The 13,636-nt window shown below is 38.3% G+C and overlaps 2 long non-coding RNA genes across 10 annotated transcripts in view; both read left to right on the top strand.

Annotated features, from left to right (window-relative positions):
• The first annotated feature begins 2,406 nt into the window (after positions 1-2,406).
• Positions 2,407-13,636, top strand: part of LOC143136657 (uncharacterized) — a 33,056-nt gene continuing 21,826 nt past the window's right edge. Inside the window, exon 1 of the long non-coding RNA XR_012989380.1 lies at positions 2,407-2,579. This is a non-coding gene — a long non-coding RNA (uncharacterized LOC143136657). The remainder of the gene's footprint in view (positions 2,580-13,636) is intronic.
• Positions 8,036-11,813, top strand: LOC143136656 (uncharacterized). Of its 9 annotated transcripts, none has more exons than XR_012989374.1 (9): positions 8,036-8,683; positions 8,860-8,883; positions 9,144-9,155; positions 9,292-9,374; positions 9,665-9,747; positions 10,018-10,121; positions 10,283-10,333; positions 11,049-11,125; positions 11,377-11,813. It is a non-coding gene; the product is annotated as an uncharacterized LOC143136656 (long non-coding RNA). The 9 variants fall into 9 exon arrangements; XR_012989373.1 differs by having other exon boundaries at positions 9,292-9,517; positions 9,660-9,747; XR_012989377.1 differs by lacking the exon at positions 9,292-9,374 and having other exon boundaries at positions 8,036-8,160.

Below are 13,636 nucleotides of genomic sequence, written 5' to 3'. Positions count from 1 at the left end.
CCCTCAAATATGCACACTCTTCAATTTTTTTGCATGGCTGGAATTTGAATAATAGGAAAGAGCACTAGTGAGATGTTTTAACTAGGCAAGCACAGTTGCCTTTACAGTAAAATAAAATACAGTGTAAATCCTCTGTAGAACTGACAACTCTTCATAATAGTTAGTGACAAAGTACTTTCTACAGAAAAATGAGCAGTCACCTACTATTCTATCAATTTATTATCAAGAAATCTATTTTGCTTCTAAACGTCATACTGAATTTTAGCTATTATTTCAATTTATATTCTACTTTTAGCTTATTTTCATTTGCTACTTGAGTCATTGGGGTAATTCCTGTCCTGTCCTACAACATATCTGATACATAAAGAGTATATTAAAGGAGAATTCCGGTGTGATATTGACCTAAAGTGTGTGGAAACATGATACCGAGTGTGAACGTATGTCTCATAGCCCATCTCGGCTTGTCCACTGCACTCCAAAATCTGGCGCTAGTTAGCCGATGCTACCAACAGCTTTTTCAATGGTGGTGCTTCGGCATCGGGCTAGCCATGCAAATAAATCACTGTTTTACACCATTTACGAGGCTCAATGTATCTCCACACTTCATTGGTAGACTACCGTAGGCCCTGACATTTAAAACGAGACATTGAGAACTTTGAAAAAGCACTGGTAGTTTACTTACAAGACGATTTATACAGACAGTATCTTCACGAAGTTTAACGTTTGCAGCCATCTTGAATTTAGTCACGATAAGTCAAGCGACGAGTAAGAATGAACAGGTATGATAAGGGATCAGATTCCAAAAATAATTCAGTGGAAATGCATGGATTCCAGTTTCTTCCAGTAGCAGTAGCGGGCTGATGCATGGTCTGCTCTTGGACCACCATATTCAGTTTATTAATTTGCCGTGAATTATTACACAAAATGTTCATTAAATGCACGAAGTATTCCTAGGTTAATGATTAATATGAATCATACAGTATGAAGGCTACCTAGCTAATGTTAACTAGCACTGCTAGCAGCATTAACATTAAAACCTCCCTGCTTAGCTAACTCACCACAACTTTGTAGGTCTTGTCCCTCATGCTGCTGACCCTTACAAAACCCACAAACTGACTCTCGGACACACAACAGTCAATAATGTGACCCGATTTAAAGTGGCTTTCACCCCTTTGGACACTCACTAAAACATAATATTCATACCTGTGTTGCAGCATGTAGGCTAATGTTAGCTGCATTATGTAATGACATACAATGTCGGAAATGCTAAAGGTTAGCCTGTCGGCTAGTGCTAGCCTACCTGAAAAGTTTGAGTGTTTAAACTAACATTTACAGTGGTCTATTTGATAGTGTATTGGCCCTGACTAAGTTCGTGTGATGTATAAACCCCAATCCTTGTTGATACAAGTACCAATATTCGTCAAGAAAGTTTAATCACATTAAGATTTTCGCCATAGGCAGTAAAAAACTCCTCCATCTTTGTCAATATTTTTCCGCTGAGAAAGTTTCAAACTATGACCATAACGGCCTTTCCACCAATCAGAGGCATCACTGTGGGATTGTTCAGGATTGTGGGTAATGAAGTACTTATCCAAGAGATCGCGAATAAAAGGCATTTATCTCAAAACAAGGTTAGTGCCCCACGAACTCTTGGTGTCTATAGGAGCATATACAATCGCTTAGTACAACCGTAGCTGGTTTTAAGTCTACCACGTGCAGTTAAGTTTTTATGGCTTACACCGCAATTGTCAATGGAGAAATTGCATTGACTTTTTACATCCGGCATCGGCTGTGGGCGGGACTGTGCAGCTCTATACACTTGTGATAGCCTACAGTTAATGTGAATCGCGGACTATAACCAAAGTAAAGGAGATTTGCACCAAATTAAGGCTGTGGTTGTGTTTCTACAACATGTTGGCACAAAACGTAATTTCTGTCAACTATGACAATGTCCATGTTCAGTAGCCTATATTTTTCATTTAGCCTAGTCAAGCAGTGACATGTGGTTTAATGCATGGGGTAACATGACGTGAGACAGACAGAATCTGTCTTGCCTATCCCTGAATCCTGTCCCTCTCAAATCACTTTAAAATGGTGTGGGGGGGGGGGGGGGGTCGTCGGTCCAGTGGTGGGCCGGTCCAGGAGAAAATTGCCAGAGCCGAATTTTGTTCCCAGTCCGACCCTGCATATTTGTCAGCCATTTAGGGAAATAACTGTAATAACTTTAGGCAAAAGTTATGTAGCATCTTTAAAGAAATCTCTCCAGCCCCTGACTTGTTTTCTCACCATTTCCATTGCACAAGGTTCTCAAGGAAATGACACCCACAAACAGTTCAAGGGAATTGTAAGAGACTCACCTACAATTTTCACACCAGGCACACCAAGTGTGTGAGGTGTGAGGGCACAACAAAATAAGCTTTGATCAGACAGAAGCATATTTATTTGCGTTTTCAGACGAGTAAAGCTTGTGTGCTGCACCTTAGCATTTATAGACAGAAAGTGTAGCTGCATTTTGGATTATGGCACCAGCCAACACACACTTGAAGAGGACATTAATGGTTGTGTTGAACATTATATTTGTGAGTAATTCTTTATAAGTTTTAGTTAATTCAACATTTTCATTTATATGGATAATGAAATAAAATAAGATTCATGATTTAATATGTTACAAATATGTCTAAAACTATGAAAAACGAAGTTCTCATGTGTAGGCCTGTCAAACTCGATTCCTTTTAAGGATCCGGGTTATTCTGAGTCACTCGCTAAACTGATCCCGGTTGAACGAGTCACTTGAGTCAGTATTGCTAAATCGCAAGGATTAATAATAAAATTATATAAACATTTATAATAAAAATAAATAATAATTAATTATTTGTTGTTGTTTTGTTAACAATAGAAAAGTTTGCCTAGGTCTAATGCTACTCTGCTATATTGTTTATTACCACTAATATATTAATAGTAGGCTACTAGGAATCTATTCTAATAACGTATTAATAGGCTGCTAATACTAGGCAACTAATATTATTATTAATAATTGCTATACTGTTAGGTAGCCTAATATAATATGATATAATATAATATAAAATAGCCTAATATAATAGCATCAAAACCTCCACCCATTCACGGGAAAGAAAGCAGTTTGAGCCAGACTGTTCATTTATTGTCTTAACCTAGTGTAGCCTAAGCAATTGACTTTCAATGTAGACATAGAAACAGGAACGTAGAAATGCCCTGCAGTGAATAAATTATTATTATTATTATTATCATTATTATTATTATTATTACTAGGCTACTACTACTACTATTCTCATTAGGCCTATTATTATTATCACCTTGACATGAGTAGAAACTAGGCTACTCGCTCGTCTACAAATCCACTCATGACAGTAGGTCTACAAATCCACTCATGACAGTAGTCGGCTGATTCGGCTGACTCGCACTCATAAAAACATAACGTAACTGGCCCGCCCGGCTGATCCGACTGACCCAGAGGGGTATTCCAGAAAGGAGGTTTAACAAACACTGAGATAAAACTTAACCTCTGGGTTGTCTGAACCTGTGGCGACTAAACCCGAGCTGTCGGTTCCAAAGCACCGGTTACCGGTTAGTTCAATCAACCCTGTGTGAGATAACCTAGAGTTGTGCGCGTTCACGGCGAACTTATAAAGGCATCATCTATTGAGAGTCGAAACCATGAGTGAAACCGGCGAAACGAAGAGCACCGTATTTTTCAGAGGCGGAGTAGTCGAGGCTTACGAGGAGGAGAGAACTGTAATAAAAAAAGCAATACTTAAGCGCCTGCGTCCGAGACCTTGCTTGGCAGAGAATAGCCTAACTGACCGTGTAAATGCGTACGTTTAGGATAATGTCAAAAGCACAATTAAATAATTCACTGGACATCACGTATTGTATTGACTGCTTTGAATGATGCTTTCTTAAACTAGCCTATCTTGTCGCAGATTGAGTGGGCCATAGAATTCTTTGAGAATCCCAAATTTAATTTTCTATTTTAACGCGGGTTCTGCAGCTGTGGGCCAAGTTAAATGAATGTTGGAAGGCATGGGTAGCCTATTGGACACCTTTCGGTGCACATTTGGAAAATTGAATTAGTGATGCTGACCTGCCAGTTGGTGAAACTAAACTTTAATGATCCTCGTGGGTTTGTGTCCAGGAAAACTTGTTGCGCAGGAACTGCTTTAGCGCAAGACAAACTTTACGGACCGACCGACAGCTTGCCGATATGCTCTGCGTCTCCAACACTACAAAAACTCCCAGTCGGAGAGCGTGTGTAGCCTATTAAAAAAATATTTTATTCCAAATTCCATCAGCATTCTTAACCAAACTTAGTGACAACATGCATACCCGGCTGAGCTGTACAGCTATATTTTTAAACTTATTTATTCATTTTCTATAGGCTATGTTTCCCCTTTTTTGTACTGTACTTGTTTTAATTATATCTTCAATGTGTCTGAGATGTTGTTTGTCCATCTGTCTAGTGAGCCAAAGACGTAGGCTAGCTAGCCTACATTAAATATTTATTTTATTCTATTCTAATCCACCATGCGTAATGTAGGGATGGAGAATGATTTTCAAGTAGCCTACTGTATATTTAGGTTTCAGCTGAAAAACTCGAGCGCTCTTGAAAAACTCGTTTGGAAAAGAATGGATAGGCTATCATGTGATGTCGTGGTCTTATCGCCCTCTCACGGTGAATTGCACGGATGAATATTACATGATTTTGTGCTTCTTTGTCAATCGGACCTTTGTCAAAATGAAACGCCATTGTGTGACAAGTGTAAAAATAGCGGCCTGGTTGAACATGCACTGAAATAACCCAACATAATTGAACATAACCTGAACAAAACCTACCCCCTACCACATACATGGGCATACGGCCCGCGGGCCACATCCGGCCCGTTGGCTTTCCCTGACCGGCCCGCGTAAGGTCCGTGAAAGAACAATAGTCAAGAGCCTAGCATAGAGATAATGCATGCAAATCAATTTCGTTGTTTTTATTTTGAAAGCGACTGCTATTTGTACGCCCATACATTTGTGCGTGGATGCATACGACGTAAACACCCTCACTGATGTGCTGGTGAATAGAATTTATGCTTCTGCGTCGACACAATGCAGTTGCCTTTACGTCGGCGTAAACCTTTCAAAGTTTTGTGTCTCTTATGTCTGCGTCGCTCGCCACCGCAAAGGTTGTTAGAACGAACTCCTACTGCTGCTCGTTGGCGATACGAAGTGTTCATTTCAAAACGTTACTGGCAGATAGACAGTTTACAATCGGATAACCCCGTATAATTGTAACCAAAATATATCTGAGTTTATTTGCAAAGCTTATGTTAGCGAACTATGATGCTACCCACAGGTTGCTTGAAGCAGCCGGCTCAACACACAGAGCGAGTTGACCAATCACAGTTATGTGCATAAAGTTAAAGCAAAAACATAGCCTACATTTTTAAAATAGTTTTCTTTGTGCATGTTGATTAACTAATGACAGCCTACTATTGTCTGCTCCACATTTTCGTAGTCTAATTCTGCATAGAGTTAATTTAATGATGGTAATGATTTAATGATGAAATATTGCTGAGTGTTGAAATGGTGGCACAGGCCTATCGGTTGTACTGACTCCTTCACATTTTCATGACCTAGCCTAATTATATAGATATTGTAGTACTTTTTTATATCAGTCTTTGAAAACTGAAAAAAATGTCAATGTCAAAAAATAATTTTCGAGAATGAGGATTAAATACTGGACATAGACTAATATTGCTGTTTTTCCTTTGTCTCCCTCACATTTTCCTCTGTTCTTACGACTAGTAAACAAAACCATATGATTTACTTAATGTTATACAAGAACAGAATAGAATTGAACAGAATTGAGTTCAGACTTGAGTTCGGTATTTTGGGTCCGGCCTCCTCAACAGTCCCAGTTTGTCATGTGGCCCCTTGGGGAAATTAGTTGCCCACCCCTGCCCTACCAGGTTAAGTTCAGAGCCTATGTTACCATAGTTACTTACATAGGTAATTTCTTTCATAGGGTCATTTCTTTCATGCCATGACATATTAAATCCACAACAATCTGGTTTTAGAACTAACCACAGCACTATCACAGCTACCACATTAGTTACTAATAACATCATATCTGCCTTAGACATTAAAAAGCATTGTGCTGCCCTTTTTGTTGATCTGTCAAAAGCATTTGATACAGTTTATCATCCCTTACTGTTACAAAGATTACATGATATTGGTTTGGATGATAAGGCATGTAAATGGTTTTGTAATTATTTGTCCCAGAGGTTTCAGTGTGTTAAGTCAGGAAATGTTAAGTCAGAGTTTTTGCCAATCACAAAGGGTGTTCCACAAGGGTCTACACTGTAAAAAATATCCGTAGATTTTACGGTAAAAATTTGTGAAATTGCAACAGAACAAAACCGTAAACTTAGAAACGGTAGAAAACATTTCTTACAACAGTTAAGTATTGTAAATATGTTTACCAGCTGGAACCATATATTTCACCTTTTTTTTGTATAGAAAATACGTTGATTAACCGTTAAGAAAACAGAAACATGCCATATTATATAAAACAGGGAGCACACAATTTTTTCCCGCTTTTACCCTCATCTAACGGTTGGTTTCCACATGGCGAAATTTCGCTTCACTCATTGAGGTTGAATGGAGACGAAATTCGCCCTGGTTAGGCGAAATGACAGCGAATCACCGAGGCAGGCGAAATGAGGACCAATCGAGAACCAATCAGGTCCCGTGTTTGTGTTTGGAGGCGGGAGTTACAAAAAAGTCTGACCAAGATGGCGGAGACTACCTGAGCTGTAACACGAACATTTGTATGTGATTAAAATGTTTCTACACGAACATTGGCACTTGTATCAACACAAATTGTGGTTTATATACCACACGAACTTAGTCAGGGCACATACACCACTAAATAGACCACTATATGTTAGTTTAAACACTGAAACTTTTTAGCTAGCTGACAAGCGAACTGCTAGTATGTTCGGACATTGGATTGCATTGTAAACCTAGCTAGACAGCTAGGCTACATGCTGTAACACAGGTATGAAATATATTATGTCTTATTGATCTTGTTGTTTCTATGAATATGAATTGTTGTTTATAAGCAACATCAACTTAGTCAAGGCATAAAGACCCCTGGATATCTTCATTAAGTACTTAAACGTTTGAACTAGCTCGCTTGCCACCACTGGGCTGGCTAGACACTGCAGTCAAAAGGTTAGCGGTTTGGCTGTCACGGCCCCGAGGTGAAATTTCGCTGGTCTTTTTGAACTTCAGAATGGGGAGCCGAAGTGCATTATAGGGCGGATAAATAGTCTGATTTACCATTAGAAATATGACATAATACATAGAACAAAACACATTAATATTTTGCTTTTATTTTCTGTAAAAAATACTGGTTACCCCTGTAAAATTCACTGCAGGTAGTCTAATGGATGAATCAAATTGTCTAAGCACCCTTCTTTGATTTATACATATAATATAATAATGTATGTAAATTAACGAATTAATATGCATTAGCCATCTATGTCCATAGACTTCTCCAGAATATATCCCGCCTCCTAACTTCCGTATCCATCCAACTTCCGGGCGTGGATTGTCTATGGGAAATAACATGGCGTTTTGAAAGATCGTACCTGTCAAACTCTGTAGGTGACAAATTAAAAAAAGCTGCTGGGCAGATTGACCTACACACTTCTGCCATCTAGTTTCCACTGGATTTTTTGATTTTCGGTGCCGTTTAAGTAGTATAGTCTATAGTATACTACTTAAACGGCACCGACAATCAAAAAATCCAGTGGAAACTATATGGCAGAAGTGTGTAGGCCAATCTGCCCACCAGCTTTTTCAACTTCGCTACCTACAGATGTTTTACCGGTATGATATTTCGAAACGCCATGTTATTTCTCATAGACAATCCACGCCCGGAAGTTGGATGGATACGGAAGTTACGGAGGCGGGACTTATTCTGGAGAGGTCAATTTGCATTAAATCACTGAATTTTCCCCAAGGTATTTCCCCAAGCTAGCCTATAGGTGGCGCTGCATTTTGTTAGTTAAACCACATGGCCAAATATCAACCGCCATTTTGTTCGCGAAGGAGACAGTGATTTGTGAGATGGTAAGTAATGAAAACGACAATTTAATAAATTGAAGAGTTCAATCTGATTAAAAGTATTAATTAGTAATGCAATTCTAAGCTTCTTGTGTTTGCAATGGCTTACGTCTAGAATTTTCTTCGGGATGAATAAAATACTATCTTATCTTATCTGAATCTCTGTTGTAGGATAACGTTAGCCTATGACAAAATTGCCAGCTAGCATTCAGATTTCTGACCATGCTTTGATTAATGTAAACATTACCTTAGATTATGTATATTGTGCTTCGATTCTAACTTGTAATAACACGGAGATATCATACTTAGTCTACACCGTTTTTCTCTACAGTCATTAAGTCTATATTCTGAGCTGGAATGTCAATTGTCTCAGTGTGAAATATTTAACTGAGTTCTGATTGAGAACGCCATTTTATTAACGTTAATCCCTTCATTGTGCACAGAAGCTTGAAATGACTTGACGGGAGTTCCAGTCATTTAGCCTTGCTTTATGTTTCCAGGCGAAACTTTTGGCGTTGAAGCACATTAGGTGTTAAACATGTTTTATTGAATACATTCATTGTTTGGACCTTTACAGTTAGTAATTGGATAATTGCTAGAGTTAAAGCATAGTTTTGGCTAATGTTAACAGGAAAATTGTGCATTGGAAATCGTAACTGTTATTGGTTTGATGCAAGTTAACGTTGCCTAATCTTTATGTTGCAGGTATGTTGGGAGAGACGTCTACAGGTAAGTTTTTACATTTTCTTTACTAGGAGTAGGCTATTTAGAAGTGAAGTGGTGAATAGGGTTTCAGAACGTTTGGGGAGGAGGTTTTTTTTTTCGCGCTCGTTTTAGCCATGCTTTCCAGTCACATTTTGTGGAGCTGTTCTGTCTGCTAAGGCGTGCATTGCAAAGTGCTTCGTCTGTTGAGTGTAAGGGAAAGGTAGAAATATCATTGCATTGCTGAGGACTTAATATTTATGTATTTGATTGGTTTGTCTCAACAGGGTATCAACAAGGTACAGTGATCATTTATTGCCACAGAAATGTTAACTGATGTAGAGTTTTGTCATTGTACAGGTTAGTAAAAATTAAATGTCCAGTTTTATGTTATAGATTGAACTCTTTAGTAAATTAAGTAAAACTGTTCAACAGAAATTCCGATAAAGCAGTAATTTCAATTGTAAAAAAAAAAAACTGGCGCTGTATTTCCAATAAGAAAAGCAAGCATGAATTCGGTAAGTCTTTTTTGAACTGTAGATGGTTCATTCTCATTACTACTTGGTTAGAACAACTATGGAACCAATGATGAGTATATGTAAAAGGTATGCAATGTCTCTCTGTTTCTCTCTCTCTCTCTTTCTCGCTCTCGCCAACCATGGTAAGTATCCCTGATTTCTTGTCTCTGCCTTGATCATTTATGCTTTCATTTATATTGTAATGCTTGTCCACCAACATTACATCTTGCTCCTACTGCATCAGCCCTAATGTCTCATCAATCCCCTGTTAATCCCCTCTTCCAGATCAGACCATCTAGAACAGGACACAACACCCTGCTTACACCTGAAGGAGGGCTAGGACACACAGGAGACCTGTAGGCCCACTATGCTGGTAAGTCAATAGAATGCATTTTACATTTCTTAGTTGAGACAATACTGCTGTGTCAAGTCAACTACAGATTGCTATTCAAAGCTAAGCTAGACATACTTAAGAACTGTCAGGTAGCAAATGAACATTTTTAATTGAAATGCTTGGTTGTATAAGTAAAGGAATGTAATGTAATATAATATGTAATAAGTTTGCTAATGTAGTTTTACATTTTTTTTAAAATCTAGTTTGTGTGCCATTCACCCCTACATTTTCTTTTGACCTGCCAAGCAGCAGCACGAACGACTGGGTCGACTTAGGATTGAGTCCCCTCTCTGCCAGAAATTATCACTGTGTTCAAGGAAGACCCAGGCCCAAATAAAGCTGCTATGTCTAAGGTGTGCTGGAAAACTTTCTGTTTTGACTTTTCATTCATTCACATTGTATACAATTTAGCAGCCACATGTGGCAACATGTCAAAGATGATGCAAAACTATTCTTTTGTAAGTTATAACAATGTGATATATTGGTGAAAGTTAACATTGTCTCGTCCTTGCAGGTCAGCCCCTTTTCCTCAGCTATTCAAGTTGGCAGTCATCTAATATTAAAGGTAAGATGTTGCTAATTTTGTTAGTGGTTAGTGCTCAAACTATGTTTTCTATGCTCAAGTTCATATGTAGACACAGAGTTCATTAAAACGTTTTTTTCTAAAGACACACATTTGCACATTTGCTTACCTTAGCCACTCCCTCTCGCCGCCATCTTGGATTGTTAGGATACGCAAATGTGCAGTCTTCAGAAACAAAGGTGTTTATAAACTGTGCTCAAACAATGTTCTCTATGCTCGAGTTCATATGTAGAGACCCTGATAATACTTTGAACAAAGTTTTATGCAATGTTGAACCTTCTATAAACCAAACTAAAACCTTGAATTTCTAAGTGTTTATAGATTGACATTTTGTGAGTGTGTCCCACTTGCCCACAGTTCACCCATAGAAGCAATACAGCTGAAAGTGAGTAGAACACTACTACTGGAAGACGCGGGTTTGGACGTAATCGTCTCGTTGACCGAATTTTTGACTTGTGCCCATGCACACATAGAGCCTACAATCGAAGTTCGCCGGTGTTACACTTTAAGTTGATTTTCATGTATAAATTCTATCGAGGGGTGGATAAACTCAAATTTGAGAGGGGTAAACTGTGTTTACTTGAGTTTAGTCTCCACTACAGCCCTGGCTGTCTACTACCTTTTGCCTATTTTCCCACTATGTTCCTTTGTGTCAGTCATAATTTTTCATAATGTTTCATCAATTCACTCCTGCCAGACCAAGCCAATGTCCCGCTCACCTCTGAAGAAGGGAAAGATACAGCCTGTTGGTTGGCTCGGCAGTAGCAGTCCATGGTGAGACTAATCAGCGTTGTGTTATGGGGTCTTGGGGTTTTGTTACTATCTGTTATATTCTGCAGGTTCCACCCCAGCAATGTGTCAACTTTTAACTGATAAACTATGTACCTACTGAGCTGGTGGCAATTGCATGTGACAGTAAATTTATGAATTGCTTTATTCTACCAGTACTCGTTGTAGATATGACTTAAAAGTGCCTTTGTTTTCTCTTCCTATGCCGATGTTCCTGATCCATTCAATGGCGCCAGAAAGGGCTGAAGCAGCTGACCTTTCTCCTTCGGCACACCTACAAGCCAGGGTAGATTCTTGATGTCCAGTACTGTCCCTTTTTTGACTTCACAAGCCACAGAAAGGCAACACCTTTGAAACATCTCAACGTTTTGCAGACCTGGACTTTTTCCATGCCATAAGACTGTTGAAATCTGTGGACTTATGCCTAATTACTATGTAAGAAGGGAGGTATTCCTGGTAATTCTATTCAAGCTCATTGTTTTTGACAAGACATTTTGGTACAACATGGGCAGAATGGCCAACTAACAGCTTATTAACTGATTAGGGCATAGATGATTGTAAGTTCTAGGAATAAAGTTGTCTTTTTTACCAAACTGTTAATTGTATGGTTGATTTGTGTGGTAAACATAGGATAGGTAAAATAGTAGTAGAGACTGTTCAGACGGATTTGTTAGGGTGTTAGTTAATGTATACAGTAAAATGTGTTTGAAACAAAAGTTAATCGTAAATGTAGAGATGGTTAAACTGTATTTATTACGGTAAAATTTTGGCAACCCAGATGCCGGTCTTTCACTGTTAAAATGACGGAATTGTTTTTTTTTTTTCGTATTTATTACGGTCAAATTGCGGCAACCCAGCTGCCAGTCTTTCACCGTTAAAATGACGGAATTGTTTTTCCGTATTTATTACGGTCAAAGTGCGGCAACCCAGCTGCCAGTCTTTCACCGTTAAAATAACGGAATTCTTTCTATTGTATTTATTACGGTAAAGTTCTGGTAATCTAGCTGCTGGGTTTTTCCGTAAAAATAACAGAATTTTTGTACCGTATTTATTACGGTGAAATTCTGGCAACCACAGCTGCCAGTTTTTCACCGTAAAATCAACGGATTTTTTTTTACAGTGTATTTTGGGCCCAGTTCTCTTCACCATCTACATCAATGACATTGTCTCTTCTCTAAATGGTTGTCAAGTCCACCTTTATGCTGATGACACTATTTTGTATTGCATCGCTGACTCTGCTCAACTTGCAATTGATAATCTCCAGCTTTCATTTAATGTTCTTCAAGAAGCTCTCATTAATCTTAAATTAGTTCTAAATGAGAAGAAAACTAAATGTATGTTATTTAGTAGAGCAAGGAACACTGAGGTTAATGGCATGCAAATAACCACTGTAACTGGTTCAAGGATTGATAAGAGTCTCTGAATACAAATATCTTGGTATCTGGCTGGATGAAAAACTCACATTTACCTACCATATAGCCATCCTAGCAAAAACACTGAGAAAAACAATAGGTTTCTTCTACAGAAACAAAGCCAGCCTCCCTATGGAAAGTAGGAAACAAGTTGTTGAAGCAGTTTTCATGTCAGTTTTAGACTATGGTGATGTGATATATATATAAATCCTACTGCTTACTTAAAGCCCTGGACTCAGTCTACCATTCTGCCCTGAGATTCATTACTGGTGATGTCTATAGCACTCATCATTGTGTCCTTTATGGTAAGGTGGGTTGGTCATCTTTGACAGAGAGGAGACAAAATCATTGGCATCTGTTTATTTACAAAGGTATTGTTGGAAATTACCAGGTTATATTTCAGACATGCTTGTGTGGAATTCTGGTCCCTATCAGACCAGATCAAATGACTGTTTGATGCTCAAGGTTCCTCGTATCCACTCTGAGTTGGGAAAGTCGGCCTTTTGTTATAGTGCCCCTATTTCCTGGAATAATCTGTGTAATATAAAAATGAACTCTATACTTTCCTATAATCAATTCAGATCTGTAATCACAAACCTTCCTATGTCAATTTGTACCTGCTTTAAGTAAATGTCTTTATTATTATTATTATTATTATTATTTTATTATTAAGATTTTATGTATTTTTCCCCTCCCTCCTCTATAATGTATATCTTATTATTTATTTATTTTACTTTGTTTTATTTTATTTATAGGCCTAGACCTATACCTATACTTTTTTTTCTCTCTCTTTTTACATTTTGTTACTTCATTGTTTCTGTTATCTCGGCTTCATTGAAAATGTGGGCTTCCCTCAATGATCCTCCGAGAATAAATAAAGGTTGAATGAATGAAACATAGCCTGATCATTTTTGAGCTTTCTGGAACTGAAATCCCAGGTTTCCCGTTTACTCTGGGTTTACATACCCAGTTAAGTTCAGGGCCTATGTTACCATAGTTACTTACATAGCCTGATCATATTTGAGCTTTCTGGAACTGAAATCCCAGGTTCACTGCTAATACTGGGTTAACATACCCAGTTAAG

The sequence above is a fragment of the Alosa pseudoharengus genome, unplaced genomic scaffold (assembly GCF_046254945.1).
Source record: "Alosa pseudoharengus isolate Yale_2024_CS ecotype anadromous, Long Island Sound unplaced genomic scaffold, YU_APseudo_1.1 YU_APseudo_1.1_scf_20, whole genome shotgun sequence".
NCBI lineage: Eukaryota > Metazoa > Chordata > Actinopteri > Clupeiformes > Clupeidae > Alosa > Alosa pseudoharengus.
The sequence above is the reverse complement of the archived record's forward strand: the minus strand, read 5'-3'. Positions and strand labels throughout refer to the sequence as shown.